Here is a 15,543-nt window from a genome sequence, read left to right on the forward strand (position 1 = left end):
ACAGGTGGCACTATACAGGACGTGATGACAGTCAGGTGACGCTGTAACCGACGCGGTGACGGACAGGTAACACTGTATAGGACGTGATGACAGACAGGTGAAACTTTTAAAGCACGTGATGACAGACAGGTGACACAGTACAGGACGTGATGACAGACAGGTGACACTGTGCAGAACGTGATGACAGACAGGAGACACTGTACAGGACGTGATGACAGTAAGGTGCCCCTGTGCAGGACGTGATGACAGACCGGTGACTTGACGTAATCATAGTTTACTTTACAGATACCCATACAAACGATGTACTCCTCGACGGAGAGTACGCACCGCCAAATACCTTCAACCAAGCACCATATTTAACATTCTGAAATGCTCCTGAGACAAGTAACAAGACGTGAGTGTATTTATGTGCTCGTTTAGTTGTGTAGAACGTGTGAGACGTCCTAGCATGTGATCCCCCTCATTCGTCCCTGTCATTCAAACACTCTTGCCCCAAACGACGTGTATTTATTACATGGCTGATCTCCTAATTTACATTTGAATGTAAGGAATTTCAAGACATGGAATTTTACAACTCCAGGCAGTACTAGAAGACGGTGTCAAGTATAATGTGCCAGGTGCCCGCAGCGACGTTGGAGGTGTATGTCTGGAAGTCAGTCTCACCAACATGACCAACCAGCAGACGAGAGGGATGCACTAATTAAACACGTCTTATAAACCTTGCCTCGTGTATACACAAGTGTTTATTGTGGCTAACTTGTTGTTCGTATCAGAAAAAGGATTTGAAAACAGCTCATAATTTCGAGTAGAATCGTGTAGTTTAGGATTGCTGGAGACGCGGAGAGCTTCTCCTCCTCTCACGTAAACACATAACAACATCCCTGTATTTACCGGCAAATATCTGATCATGCTGAAATTCGTCCCCGGCATGTTCAATACCTTATGACACAGCAGTGACGTTATCAAACTGTGACGCCATTTAGAAGGTGAAGGTCAACGTAATCAGTCAAATAGATAGTCCGACCACTGTTAATTAATGACATCTCATTTATCAACTTGCGCATGGTTCCACAAGGCACAATCTCATAGGCCGCCATGTTAAAGGAGTTCACGGCACTGTGCATGTTGATTAAACTGTTGCATTTTCGATAAATAAGCAACGAAAAATTAAGCAGGAATTATGTAATTGTAGAGAAGCTGATTTCTCACAAATATGCAAATTTTGACTTGTGTCTTACGAAAATTATTTTTTTGAAAATTATTTATGCCACACTAAACTGAGAGGTAAGTCTGTGGGAATTACGTCAAGTGTCCGAATATATCGCTTCTGTATATCTGAGTGCACGAGTCGACCGAGACACACAATGCGACAGAACCATTTTGATTGAGACATCTTGTCTCACTGGTATTCTTTCATAACTGTCGCCTTTCTGAATAAATTAAAATGATATTCAATATTGGAAATTAAATTGCATATTTCCGTGGCGACACATGAGTTAGTAATGATTCAGCAGAAGTTGAAAATTTGACCAGCCCGACGAGTCGGAAATTCAAATAATTGATCCAGGATTCGCCTAAAGTATATAGGGATCTCACCCAAAAGTTGAAAAGCAAAGCAACTTGAGTCGCACTTATGAACGATTACTCAAAAACAAATTTGAAAAATACCGATGAAATTGTTTAACAGGACAGTTCCACTATCATCTGTAAACCATTGCAAAATTGCCGTTATTTAGGAAAGTGTTTGGGGAAAGTATTATTTTTGTGACAATTGGTATAGTAAATGCGACAACTAAACAGTCACAACTTCCATCTACTGGTTTAAATCCTTTTTGTGGTGCATTGCCATGTACCGTTCAACGCACCATTCACACTTTTCATAACGCACCTGCTTACAGCTATTTATCATACTGGCGACATCGTTTCAGATTCACGATAATTCTATAGAAAGAATAATGGAATTACGACTGATTACCAGGCATAACGTATTTCACATGGAGTCTCAGACACGAGTTTTATAATCCAGAAACACAACTGCATTAGTTACCTATAAGACGATACTGCGTAAACTCGTATCTGGCTGATGTGCAATACCCTGTTTTCAGGCGGTATTCGTTGACGCTAGATCATTCTGAAAAATTGAAACTTTATAAGTTGTTCACTGGTCCCTCGGGGCCCATGGGTTGATGTACCCTCGATGTGTGTTTATGTTTCCTGAGCCTGAAGGGCGAGAGGAACATGAACAAACATCGAGGGTACACCAGCCCATGGGCCCTGAGGGACCAGTGAACAGCGAAAATATCTTACCGAACACTTCAGTGTTATTTTGTAACTGTTTTAAGCATGGGTATCGGATCATACACTTCGGCGAACCTGTATGAATAAAACGATTCGAATCTTGCATCTTGCTGTTTTTTTCCCGCGGATGCTGCCGTAATAAAGTCGCCGGGGTGTACTTTCTCTTCGTGGTATTCACACGGACTAAATTTGAATATTATGTCAAAATATATGTACTGGAATGCGACGCAAATCTTTTCGTAGTCATTGCTAGATTTTGCAGATGACACAAGAAAAAAACAGATACAGAGTGATCTCTCCTCCACTGACTTGAATTCACAACACATCGGTAATTTCCGTACATCATACGTGAGTTAAGGTTATTCGAGATAAGGAAGTACAACCACGAAGTACCGCATGAGTTGCCATTGCCAACGGGGTACATTGTGAAGCGCCTTGCTTCTAAGAGCGCTCAGCCAATCAGAAAGCGACAGTCATGTGGGAGGTAACATAATAATGAATTTCCCTCACATGACAAACAATATTCTAGTCTTGAATTAGTACCAGATTATGGTGAACCCTCCGTTGCTGCCCCAAGTCTGGGTGCTGCTAGCTGAACGCTGATAATCTGATCGCCATTTATCGGATACGTGAGGCTGGTATATGGATCTGAAGATCGTTTCTAGTTACACTGAATAATAATATTCACTTCTGCACACTCGGTTATAACAACCTTAAGTGGAAACTCTCCCGTCGGGGATTCAACAAACACGGGCATTCATATACAAGCAGAGACTTCCTTGTCAACAGTTACATTAGATGTTCTGTAAATAAAGACACCAACCCTACAAAGTGTAGTGATTGGTTCCGGGCTGGAGGCGGCGAACTAGCCCAGTGGTTAAAGCGTTCGCTTGTCACCCCGAACATCCGTTCGATTCTCCACATGGGTACAATGTATGAATCCAATTTCTAGTGCCTCCAACCTAGATATTTGTGGAATATTGCTCACAGCATAGTAAACCTAAACTCACTCACTCACACGTACCGCGGTATCACGTTCCGCAACATTTGGATGCGTTTTTCTACATTTTATGTGTGTCATATTTAAATACGTTTGGCATTAAGACATGTGTTTTACCATCTATTCAAAGTGTTTCCATGGAACGTTATTTACAGTAGAAATCTTGTTTCCCTTCGTCAGATTTCATTTACACGCAATGAAAATACGTTTAAATGAAGTGATTTATTATGAACACTGTCGATGGAGACGGCAGTGGTTCAGCGAGACTCGAACACACAAGGAGACTGTGATAAATCTACGGCAAATGGTCGTGTTTGTTTGCTTACAATATAAGGGCGCTTGTTGTGCCCTAAGAAGACAGATATTACATTCAACAAAATTAGAAAAAAACACCACGGACAGCTGCAGAGAATGACTGTAGCCTCCCAGAAGAAAAATATTATCTCATCTGAGGAGGGAGCAGCACGCATACAACTATCCCCAAGCAAAGAGAACGCAATATGAATCTGGATGTGATAGACAAGGGTTGAATGGCCTACTCGATTAGCTGGGCGAGTTTATACTGGAATAAGTTGTGAAGAAAATAGTATCTGCTGTCATTGAGGCCTTGTTTTACTCTACGTCACAACTCAAGAAGCAAGTCACCGGCTGTGCGAGAGAGTTCCGCGGTTGTAATTCAAACACACACTAAAGTCGTATTTGTTAAAAAAGTTTGTTTAGTTAAGTCTTTTTGTATGTTTGGATTGCTGAATCCGGTGATAACATCCCCCACCCCAGCTCCACGCCGGTCTCCGGCAGTGCAGATACCGAGATGACGGATACGATCCATTAGCTTCAAAAACGGAGTTGCAAATCAGACGTGAAAGATTGGGTTACCTGTATCCAAGCTGCATTGATGACTTCACGTGTTGTTTCAGTGCAAACGTTAATCTTAGCAATGACGGTAAGTGAATACTGATGTACTTTCTGAACACGCACGTGCGTAGATTCGAACAACGAGCACCTACGCATACCACCTTAAACATGCTTTTCAGTAAAAGTGGAACGCAACTAAGGTACATCAACGAATCCTTCCCTTAAGTGCTGCATCATACGTACATATGGCAAGCCGTTTTCACTTTTATTAAGGTATTAAAGATATCTTGAATTGAATTGAAGATATCTTGAATTGAATTGAAGATATCTCGAATTGAGATAATTATTGATATCTCCAATAAAATTAAAGATATCGTGAATTGAATTAAGGATATGTTGAATCATATTAATGATATCTTAAAAAGAATTAATGATATCTTGCATTGAATTAGAGATATCTTGAAATTAATTAAAGATATCTCAAATAGAGAAAATATACTAAGGGATTACTGATATCTGAAATTGTTTTAAAGATATCTCGAATCGAATTGAAGATATCTTAAACTGCATTAGAGATATCTTGAAATAATTTAAAGATATCTTGAATAGATTCAATTTCAAGATATCTTCAAATACTTCCGGCTGCATATCCTTAAATACTTCCGGTTCGGAAAATGGCTGGTGACCATGCATGTACACCTCGCGCATGCCGAGAGCCGAGAAGCGGACCTGTACTGTCAAGACATGATCCTGCATCGCGGCCAGGAACACCACTTTTGTACATCCTACCCAGATTCGTCGCTATATGGCCGAAATAATGCCAATGCGACGTAAAAAGTCACCACAACCCTCTTCAGATTCTCGTGGCCGACTACCCCTCGTATTTTCTCGTGACGTTCTAGAAATATTTCACGTGGGGTTTTGACTAAAACGTTGATATTGATGTACTCCCAGATATAATATTTTATGACCATGAATTTAGATAATAATAGGCCGGTAAACCGTTCAATTCTTGTATCAACGGTAGCGAGGTGGCTTGCTGACATGTTGGGCGCATGCGCCAAGTTTCTATAGTCCGTTTCTGTATGTGTTCAGCATTGGCGGCACGCAATGCTAGCAAATATTCCCCAAAGTTAGATTTCAAAATCCAAGCAAACTTAAATTCACGATAAGCAAGTGTTACAATTCTATAAATCATTTATTGGCATCGTTACAAATGAAACCCGTCATTAAAACTACTCATTTCGACACTTAAATGCCTTAACTCGACCTTTTTGACAAATTTTAACTCGCGATTCATTCAATCGGAGGGGTGGCCTCCGTGAATTAATGTGATTTATGCCTATGTGGGGCACTGTAGAATTCATGTACATTTCCGACGATAATTTGTCTTGTTTACTGGTGTGTCTAAACACAATTTCTCACATTGAATTTAACCCGTGACGCCACGATTTTTGAAAAAAAATGCAGCAGCGCCCAGTGGCTAACATCCGCCACTCTGAGAATGAATGCCATTAAGGTGTATTTCCACCGAGTAACAAAATCTAAAGTACTTTCTACTGGTAGTAAAATACGTATTTAATTGGTGTCCTATAGGATTTTGCAGGACATTGATTAAAATATAACAATTTCACTCTTGAAAGCGAGGTGAGTGTCAAACTCCCTTTGGTCATTAAGCATTTACTACAACTAGTTGGTACTTTTGTGTTCTTGTTGGGTTTTTTTTGTCGTGATCAAAACAAATCTTGAACAGCATTTTCTATCTTTAAGCAAGGGAGGGTCCAGCCATCGGATTTAAAATATACCACGGGCTTCTTCAACGCTCGCTTCACAAACAACCAATTAAGCGGGTCCGACGGATGTTTGTGCATGGTGACACCGTCACCCGACCCCTGGCTTGAGGGCAAAGCAATGATTGCATGTTTTTGTTGACGTCGAGAAATCAGCAAAATTACGGACTTGTAACACATTTTATATACACGTGTAAAGCTAACCGAAAACCCTTCCTTACATGACGTCACAGCAGTTCGCTGCAGTGTTCTGGCGACAGATGTACGTAACCTGTTTCTGGTTTCGTCATAACGAGCAGGAGGGAAGCAGACGACTTTTTGGCTACTTTTAATCACTCGGTATTAATTAACCACAAGCTTTTCAAAAAATGAATTTGGTGTTCCGCACAAAACTAACCAGAAGTCTTTTATATGTTAATGGTTAAAAGTGTATGAAAACCCCAGAAGTTTATTCGTTCTTTAAAAGTGAAAAACGGCGGAAATGAAAGCTCGAATGAACATTGCGCACCGCCACTGTAGAACACTATCAGAAACAGACTATAAAAATGTTGCGCATTGCCACATGTGTTTGCTCGCTATCGATGATACAGGAACTGACTCAAAAAATCACAAGGGGTAATAGACCACGAGAATGTGGGTAGAATTCATACAGGCGGTGTTTTCGGCCGCGATACAGGATCATGTCTTGACCGCATGTCGGCTCTCGGCATGTAAGAGCTGTACATGCATGGTCACCAACCATTTCCAACCGGAAGTATTTACGGATATGTAGCCGGAAGTATTTGAAGATATCTTGAAACCGTTACAATTCAAGATATCTTTAATTCATTTCAAGATATCTCTAATTCAATTCAAGATATCTGTAACACAATTTTAGATATCAGTGATAGCAAGAATTGAAGATATCAATAATTGAATTAGAGATATCTCTAATTGAATTGAAGATATATGTAATACATCTGTGGATACGTACCGATCATTTCAAGATATCTAGAATTGAATTCCAGATATCTAGAATTGAATTCCAGATATCTTGAATTAATTTCTAATACAATTATGTACATTATGATCGTAATTGTTTTGCAGATATCTTTAAAACATTTAGAGATATCACGAAATATTATCTTGATATCTCTATAACATTTTGAGACATCAGTAATTCTATTTTGGATATGTGAAATTAATTAGAGATATCTTCAATTATTTACAGATATCTTTAAATCATTATTGATATCTTTAAATATAATACAGATATCTTTAAAACAGTTGAAGATATCTGTAATTCCTGAATAAACGTGAAAACGGTTTGCCATACGTACACCCATGTAGGTGAACTTTAAGGTCGCCAAGCGGATCCTGCCCACAGGTCCCGAGTATAGGAATAGGATATTCTGCTGCTGTCCGCGATATTCAAACAATACCTGCAGAGAATGTGGGAAATGGGACCTGCGTCACATGTGCTGTCCCCCAAACGTACCAACGCTGTACCCGGTAGGACGAAACGGTCATGTGACACTTTCTGAATCTCATTTTCAGCTTCGACACTGATCCTAGACTGTGAAAGTGGTGGTGCAGCACTTGGCGACAGGGAACTGGCACATGGCATGTGATGTTTTCTTAATGTTAATATTACCGTTTGAACGAGAGTTTACTCAAACAGTACATTATTAACTTTAAATGTGCTTTGAATGGTGACGAATGAACTAAAACATCTCCAACCTAACCTGGAAAGACGGGCTGTACAAATGATGCCACACCTATACATCCCTAACGGTCCTTGTGAATACATCTTTTCATACAACTTTTCTTGTGAATTGACAGTAACGGTCCTAGTAAATACTGGATGAATACGTCCCTGAATGTTCTTGTGTGTACTTCTCTAACACTCCTAGTGAATACTTCTCTAACTTTCATAGTGAATACATCCCTAAAGCTTCTTGTGGATACATCTCTAACGTCCCTTCCAGTGAATACGTCCATAAGGCTTCTTGTGGATACAGTGAATGCATCTCGAAGTTTCCTTCCAGTGAATACATCCCGAGAGGTTCTTGTGAATACTTCTGTAACATTCCTAGTGAATATATCTTTAACAACCCTACCAGTGAATATATTACTAATTAAACGTCTTGGGAATATTTCTCTAAAATTCCTGGTGAATACATCTCTAACATTCCTGGTGAACACATCTCTATAAGGACGTCTAGTTAAAGCACGTAACCTTGGATCAAGATCAAGGTTCTTCAAAGGCATTTAGAAATTGACATAGTAATACAGGACAAATGTTATGGATAGCAACTTCTTGGGTTTATTTCCACGACGTTTCGGGGCTTATCCTAGCCCCCTCAACTGATGACGTTTCGGGGCATATCCTAGCCCCCTCATCTGATGAGGGGGCTAGGATAAGCCCCGAAACGTCGTGAAAATGCCCCGAAACGTCGTGAAAATAAACCTAAGAAGTTGCTATCCATAAAATTTGTCCTGTAAGATCAAGCTTCTTGTGAATACATCTGTAACATACCTAGTGAATACATCCCTAAAGCTTCTTCTGAATACTTCTCTAACATTTCTTCCAGTGTATACATCCCTAAAGTTTCTTGTTAATACTTCTCTAACTTTCCTTCCAGTGAATACATTCCTAAAGCTTCTTGTGAATACTTCTCTAACATTCCTAGCGAATACATCCCTAAAGCTTCTTGTGAATACTTCTCTAATATTCCTAGTGAATACATCCCTAAAGCTTCTTGTGAATACTTCTCTAACATTCCTTCCAGTGTATACATCCCTTAAGTTTCTTGTTAATACTACTCTAACTTTCCTTCCAGTGAATACATTCCTAAAGCTTCTTGTTAATACTTCTCTAACATTCCTAGCGAATACATCCCTAAAGGTTCTTGTGAATACTTCTCTAACATTCCTAGCGAATACATCCCTAAAGCTTCTTGAGAAAACGTCTCTAACATTTCTTCCAGTGTATACATCCCTAAAGGTTCTTGTGAATACTTCTCTAACATTCCTAGCGAATACATCCCTAAAGCTTCGTGTGAATATTTCTCTAACATTCCTAGTGAATACATCCCTAAAGTTTCTTGTTAATACTTCTCTAACTTTCCTTCCAGTGAATACATTCCTAAGGCTTCTTGTGAATACCTCTCTAACATTCCTTCCAGAGAATACACCCCTAAAGCTTCTTGTGAATACTTCTCTAACATTCCTAGTGAATACATCCCTAAAGTTTCTTGTTAATACTTCCCTAACTTTCCTTCTAGTGAATACATTCCTAAAGCTTCTTGTGCATACTTCTGTAAAATTCCTTCCAGAGAATACATCCCTAAAGCTTCTTGTGCATACTTCTCTAACATTCCTAGTGAATACATCCCTAACGTTTCTTGTGAATACTTCCCTAACTTTCCTTCCTGTGAATACATTCCTAAAGCTTCTTGGGCATACTTCTGTAAAATTCCTTCCAGTGTATAGATTCCTAAAGGTTCTTGTGAATACTTCTCTAACATTCCTTGTGAATACATCCCTAAAGTTTCTTGTGGATACTTCTCTAACATTCCTTGTGAATACACCCCTAAAGGATCTTGTGAATACTCCTCTAACATTCCTAGTGAATACATTCCTAAAGCTACTTGTGAATACATCTCTAACATTGCTGGTGAATACATCCCTAAAGCTTCTCGTGAATACTTCTCTAACTTTCCTTTTAGTGTATACATCAATAACATTCCAGTGAATACATTCCTAAAGCTTCTTGTGAATACCTCCCTAACATTCCTTCCAGAGAATACATCCCTAAAGCTTCTTGGGAATACTTGTCTAACATTCCTAGTGAATACATCCCTAAAGTTTCTTGTTAATACTTCTCTAACTTTCCTTCCAGTGAATACATTCCTAAAGCTTCTTGTGCATACTTCTGTAAAATTCCTTCCAGAGAATACATCCCTAAAGCTTCTTGTGCATACTTCTCTAACATTCCTTCCAGAGAATACATCCCTAAAGCTTCTTGTTAATACCTCTCTAAGATTCCTAGTGAATACATCCCTAAAGTTTCTTGTTAATACTTCTCTAACTTTCCTTCCAGTGAATACATTCCTAAAGCTTCTTGTGAATACTTCTCTAACTTTCCTTCTAGTGAATACATTCCTAAAGCTTCTTGTGAATACTTCTCTAACATTTATTCCAGTGAACACATCGCTAAAGCTTCTTGGGAATACTTCTCTAACATTCCTAGTAAATACATCCCTAAAGGTTTTTGTGAATACTCCTCTAACATTCCTTCCAGTGTATACATCCCTAAAGGTTCTTGGGAATACATCTCTAACATTCCTAGTGAATACACCCCTAAAACTTCTTGTGAATACTTCTCTAACATTCCTAGTGAAAACATAACTAAGGCTTCTTGTGAATACTTCTCTAGCATTTCTAGTGAATACATCCCTAAAGCTTCTTGTGAATGCTTCTCTAACATTCCTTCCAGTGTATAGATTCCTAAAGGTTCTTGTGAATACTTCTCTAACATTCCTTGTGAATACATCCCTAAAGTTTCTTGTGGATACTTCTCTAACATTCCTTGTGAATACATCCCTAAAGGTTCTTGTGAATACTTCTCTAACATTCCTAGTGAATACATCCCTAAAGCTTCTTGTGAATGCTTCTCTAGCGTTCCTTGTGAATACATCTCTAACATTCCTACCAGTGAATATATTACTAAACGTCTTTGGATTATTTCTCTAAAATTCCTGGTGAATACATCTCTGATATTCCTTGTGAATACATCTCTAACATTCCCGGTGAACACATCTCTATAAGGACGCCTAGTTAAAGCACGTAACCTTAGGTCAAGTCCACAAAACAGTGTAAGCCTTTCACTCATGTGGCCTTACTACCAAATGCTTAGTAGGGAGCAGGTAGACACGAAACATTGGTGGATACGTCCGCCTGACAACGGAGGCAATGATATGTCGTTTTAAAAACTTTTTGGGAAAAGGGATGTTTGGTAAGAAGAGATTGTGGTCAACGACCGCTGGTTGTTGTCTGTTACGATAAGGAAGAGGAAGTGGCGGCTGATCCGTAAACTATGACTGGGAGGCATGCACCAGTTCTGGTAGATCACCCATGGCAAAAAGGGCTTGCTACAAGAAACTTGTTTTTATAGATCTCCATCGAATAATGGCTCACTGTGATTTTCATAATGTATCATGCATGACTAGAGTTTTGGAACCCGATACTACATCTAATCTAACCCGCCCCGACTTCCAACATATAGCCCTCAGTGTCTTGTCACTGAAGCCTACCAGAAGGCTGAGCGTAGAAGATACACCGACTCAACGTCGGGGTGATAATGACCCCTTCTGGCGCCCAAATGCTCGTATTATGAACTCAATAATTCTCAAGTGACTGACTTAAATCGCGCTTATACTGTCTGCACTAAACTTGGTAGGCCTCCACGGGAACTCTGTCAGTTCTAGATGGGAAAAACTAGACAACAAATTATGTTTTGCAGCTCCAGATGGTTGAGAAGAGATGAATTAAAGACATAAAATAGAGGGCTGTTTGTCACATTTATTGGCTTCGGAAACAGTTCCCATGAAAAACCATCCCAAGGCTCATTGGTAATGTCACTATCTCTCCGTAGGGCTTGTTGTGTAATTGAAACCCATCGCGCAACGAGCCTGGAAAACCCTTTACACAGGGAGACTATCGACAACACTGGGGATAGCCAAAGTCAAAGCTTTGTTGTCGAGGTTTTAACAGTTCTCCTCCATGTCACGTGCTTGGGTCAGATCGGACGCCATGTTGGCCTAGATGTGCGATGTTGGTTTCGCTCGAGTTCCTGCCTATCTGATCACACGGCCGGTTTAAACCCAGTCCTTCCTATCAGCATGCTCATATCGCCTCTGTCTGCATGGTGGGACCCTACTCAGTGCATCCCACGGACTATATCAACAAATGCGTTCTGATATACTGTCTTCTTAGAGACTGTTTCTGTCCAAAGACCAAAGAATGTATCGTATTGTCGATGTCCCATGCAGAAGCCAATCTTTTGGTTAGGCTCATGTTTTGAAGAAAACGACCAAACATTATTATCAGGTATTATCAGAACACGTTAGACAAAATCGGATAGGCCGATTCAAAGAAATTACAACCATAGCGCATACCTGCAAGGCTGTAATAAAGATAGTATAATTGCAGGGTTTCATATATCGACGTAAATATCTGACATCGGTGGAAAACCAATTTTAGACGTTTACCTGACGTTAGTAACATAACTGAATGGTGCTGTGGTAAACATGATCTCTCGTATAGCTATTTGTAGATGAGCACTAACTCAGTATGCCGTCAGCCTTGGACAGCAAGGCGGACCCGCAAGCTCCGTTCTGCACCATTCTGACCTGTCCTGTCAACATTACCAACAACAGGGTTTTGACCAGAATATGTTCGGTTGGTATTGTTTCCTATCCGGATAAGTCAAGATGTAGATGAATCGTACAGTCGTTACCCTGGGAGGGAAGCGGTCTTGGATGTACCCTGAGGATGGAAACTAGATTTACACCACTATCCTAGTTACACATCAAGGATATACCTATCCAGGGTATGGGACTATCCATTTTGCTGAACTACCCAGTGGACGTACCTACCCAGGGTATGGGACAACCGGTGTAACAAAACTATGAAGAGTATATTCCTACCCATGATACGCAACTGTAAATGGTACACAAGTAACTACAGTAAATACCTACACAATGCAAGTCACAGTCCATGTTACTGACATACTGTACGGACCTATTAATACAGGACTTTCTCGACTGCATCGCTATCCATGTTACGACACTCCCCCTATCGCATACCTCGAGCTCGTGACTGTCACCATTACAACGCTACACGTAGTATAAATACCACCCATGAAAAGTTTAGACTCACTAGTGTAAATGTAGGTACTTACTTCTGTCGATTGTTCTAACAACATTTTGCAAAATAATCCGTGCTGTTTAAAGGTACTGTTTACACATGACCAGATGGAATATAAAACAAATTCGTAACGTTGAAAAGATTATTGTCATCAGTTCAGTAAATGGTGAAACTCTGTGAAAATTGGCGAATTCTTAACGGCACTTTGCACCAAAACGCAGCTGTGAACATGCGCAATATTTGCACGTCTTTCAATTCATATGCATAAGGTTTACGTTTGGTTCCCCAAAGTTTAGTGGAGTAATTCACATTCGATGTACCCCTCCCCTCACCCCCCCCCCCCCCCCCCATCCCCAACACACACACACACACACGCCACACACCCACACACATACACCATACAGGGAATGCTTTTAGTGAGTCTAACTTTTGATGGGTAGTATAGAGTATGTGTGCAAACCAGAGAGTGTCACAGTGATGGGGCGGATTAAAGCAGGTGTTTCTTAAAATCTTAGGTTTAGTTCCTCTTTTGCAAGAAGAAATAAAGACACCTTGCAATTTCAGGATAATAATGCGAGTCGGTAGAGAGCAAATTTTGACTCCTTTCAGGAAAATACCTCGAATGTATTGAAATGTCGTTTCAAGTAATTAACCCGGCACCTTCACGATGAGAACTTGTTCTTGAGTGTAATGTCATTTTCTTCCATGTCCTGTTTGCACGTATTCAACATTAGGGTAAGAGACCTACAGAAACACACTTACAGCCAGACGCACACTCTCATCCACGTACACAGACGCCTGAAGAAAGACAAAGACGCCATGTGCGGACAGATAGATAGACAGACGGTTGAAGATTGTGAGGAGACTGTGAGAAGACTATGTGATGAGATAATTTTGTGAGGAGACCGTTTTGAAGATTCTGCGATGACATTTTGTGAGGAGATAGTATGTGAAGAGTCTGTGAATGAGATTATATGAGGAGACTGTTTGAGAAAAGTCTGTGACGAGATTGTATGCGGAGACTGTTTGAGAAAAGTCTGTGATGAGATTGTATGCGGAGACTGTTTGAGAAAAGTCTGTGATGAGATTGTATATGGAGACTGTTTGGGACGTTTGTGTGGCGAGATTATATGTGGATACTATTTGGAAAGAGTTTGTGACGAGATTATGTGTGGAGACGATGCGAAAAAAAAGTGTCATAGGTGATCCTGCAAAGGAGGGGAAAATATGGGATATTGATGGGCTCATTGTGTGATTGTAAACAGTTCCGCGAATTATCCTCGGACTCACAAACACGGGTAGTGCGTGTAAATATGCACAGATTCGTCTGCTTAAAATGCAGTTGCATGTCAAAATTAATGCGAAGAGACACGCCAAACAGAAAGCTGTAAGTCCCCCTGAGACGTAACGCAGTGAAACATTTGCTTGTCATGTGTTTCAATTCCAACGCAGTGAAAATAATGTTCGTGAAATATTATTCACTTAAACATTCTAGCAGTTTCATCAGCATGCGACCTCAAAATCAAATAAACACATTCTGTGAAAGGAAAATATTTCTATCATCTGACCCAGATTTTAAATAACAAGACGGCCAGGCACACGTGCTGTATCGTGTGATATCCTGGACGTTGTGAAGGAGGACCGCGAAGTGTGTGGAGACAATACGTTGCGTAATTAGTGGTGCATGCGGTGTAGATGTCGCTGCTATCTGTCGCGGGCGACGAGTACGGTGTACCCAGCTGCCGTCAACGCCGACTCTATCATCATAAGTCACATCCACAACCCGCAAGCTCCACGCAATAACAGTGTCGTGGAGGACGAAGCGCGTATTGTCGAATCATTGGCGATTTGCGCGATGACATTTCTAGACATTTATATTTGAAATCTATATTTACTGTTTACTGCTTCCAGGACAAACGTGTGTTTAATGTTCAGTGATAATCTGCCAAAAACGTATTATTTTATTTTACGATATATATTCCATATGTCGTTAATAAATATTGATATACATTTTTGTAGTGATTGTTGTCTCGCATATTCAGATAGGAATGGCTTATGTGCCATAAACTATTGTCATAATGTTATTGCCATGAGGCGCATATGAAATATGTGACTGTCTGCCTCTGTCCACGTATAGTTCACACGTTAAGATAATTCTGTTTCCTCCGTTTTGATATGTACATAAACTTCCACTTGGCACAATAACATTCTTGCTGTTTTAACTGCCCTCAATTTTAACAATTTTTCTTGTACATTATTTGGAATAATTTTATGCAGTTGAAGAAGAGATTGCATCATGTTCCTATTAATCATAGAGATGTTATCAAAATTCACCTGTAGAACTAATTAGCATGTCTTACCTGAGCGGAGTGTCCTAGAGAGCGGTCCTCGTCGGTAAGTGAACAGCGTTCTCGTGGGGTTGCGGCGGTGTGGATTTTATATTCCCCATGAATCTGCTACAAGCTGATGGCGAGATCGCTAACACTGGACCGTTTATCCGCGATTGTGGCCGCTGTTGGTGCTGCTGGCGACATCCACACTGTTCTTTCTATCTCTACTTGAACCACGGCACGTACCGCGCTCGAGGTAAGCAGGTCGTCTGCTTTGAGGCAGATTTGGCGGAAGCTGACCGACTCGAGATCTGTAGTGGCGAGGTTGGTGTTTGAGAGACGAGAGTCGTAGACAATG

The 15,543-nt window shown here is 40.3% G+C and overlaps 1 protein-coding gene across 1 annotated transcript in view; it reads right to left on the reverse strand.

The window, feature by feature from the left end:
• Nucleotides 1-15,296, reverse strand: part of LOC137283713 (noggin-2-like) — a 28,149-nt gene extending 12,853 nt beyond the window's left edge. The window contains exon 1 of the mRNA XM_067815376.1: nucleotides 15,216-15,296. The gene's annotated coding sequence lies outside the window, so the exon portion shown is untranslated. The remainder of the gene's footprint in view (nucleotides 1-15,215) is intronic.
• Nucleotides 15,297-15,543: the final 247 nt, after the last annotated feature.

The sequence above is a fragment of the Haliotis asinina genome, chromosome 5 (assembly GCF_037392515.1).
Source record: "Haliotis asinina isolate JCU_RB_2024 chromosome 5, JCU_Hal_asi_v2, whole genome shotgun sequence".
Classification (NCBI taxonomy): domain Eukaryota; kingdom Metazoa; phylum Mollusca; class Gastropoda; order Lepetellida; family Haliotidae; genus Haliotis; species Haliotis asinina.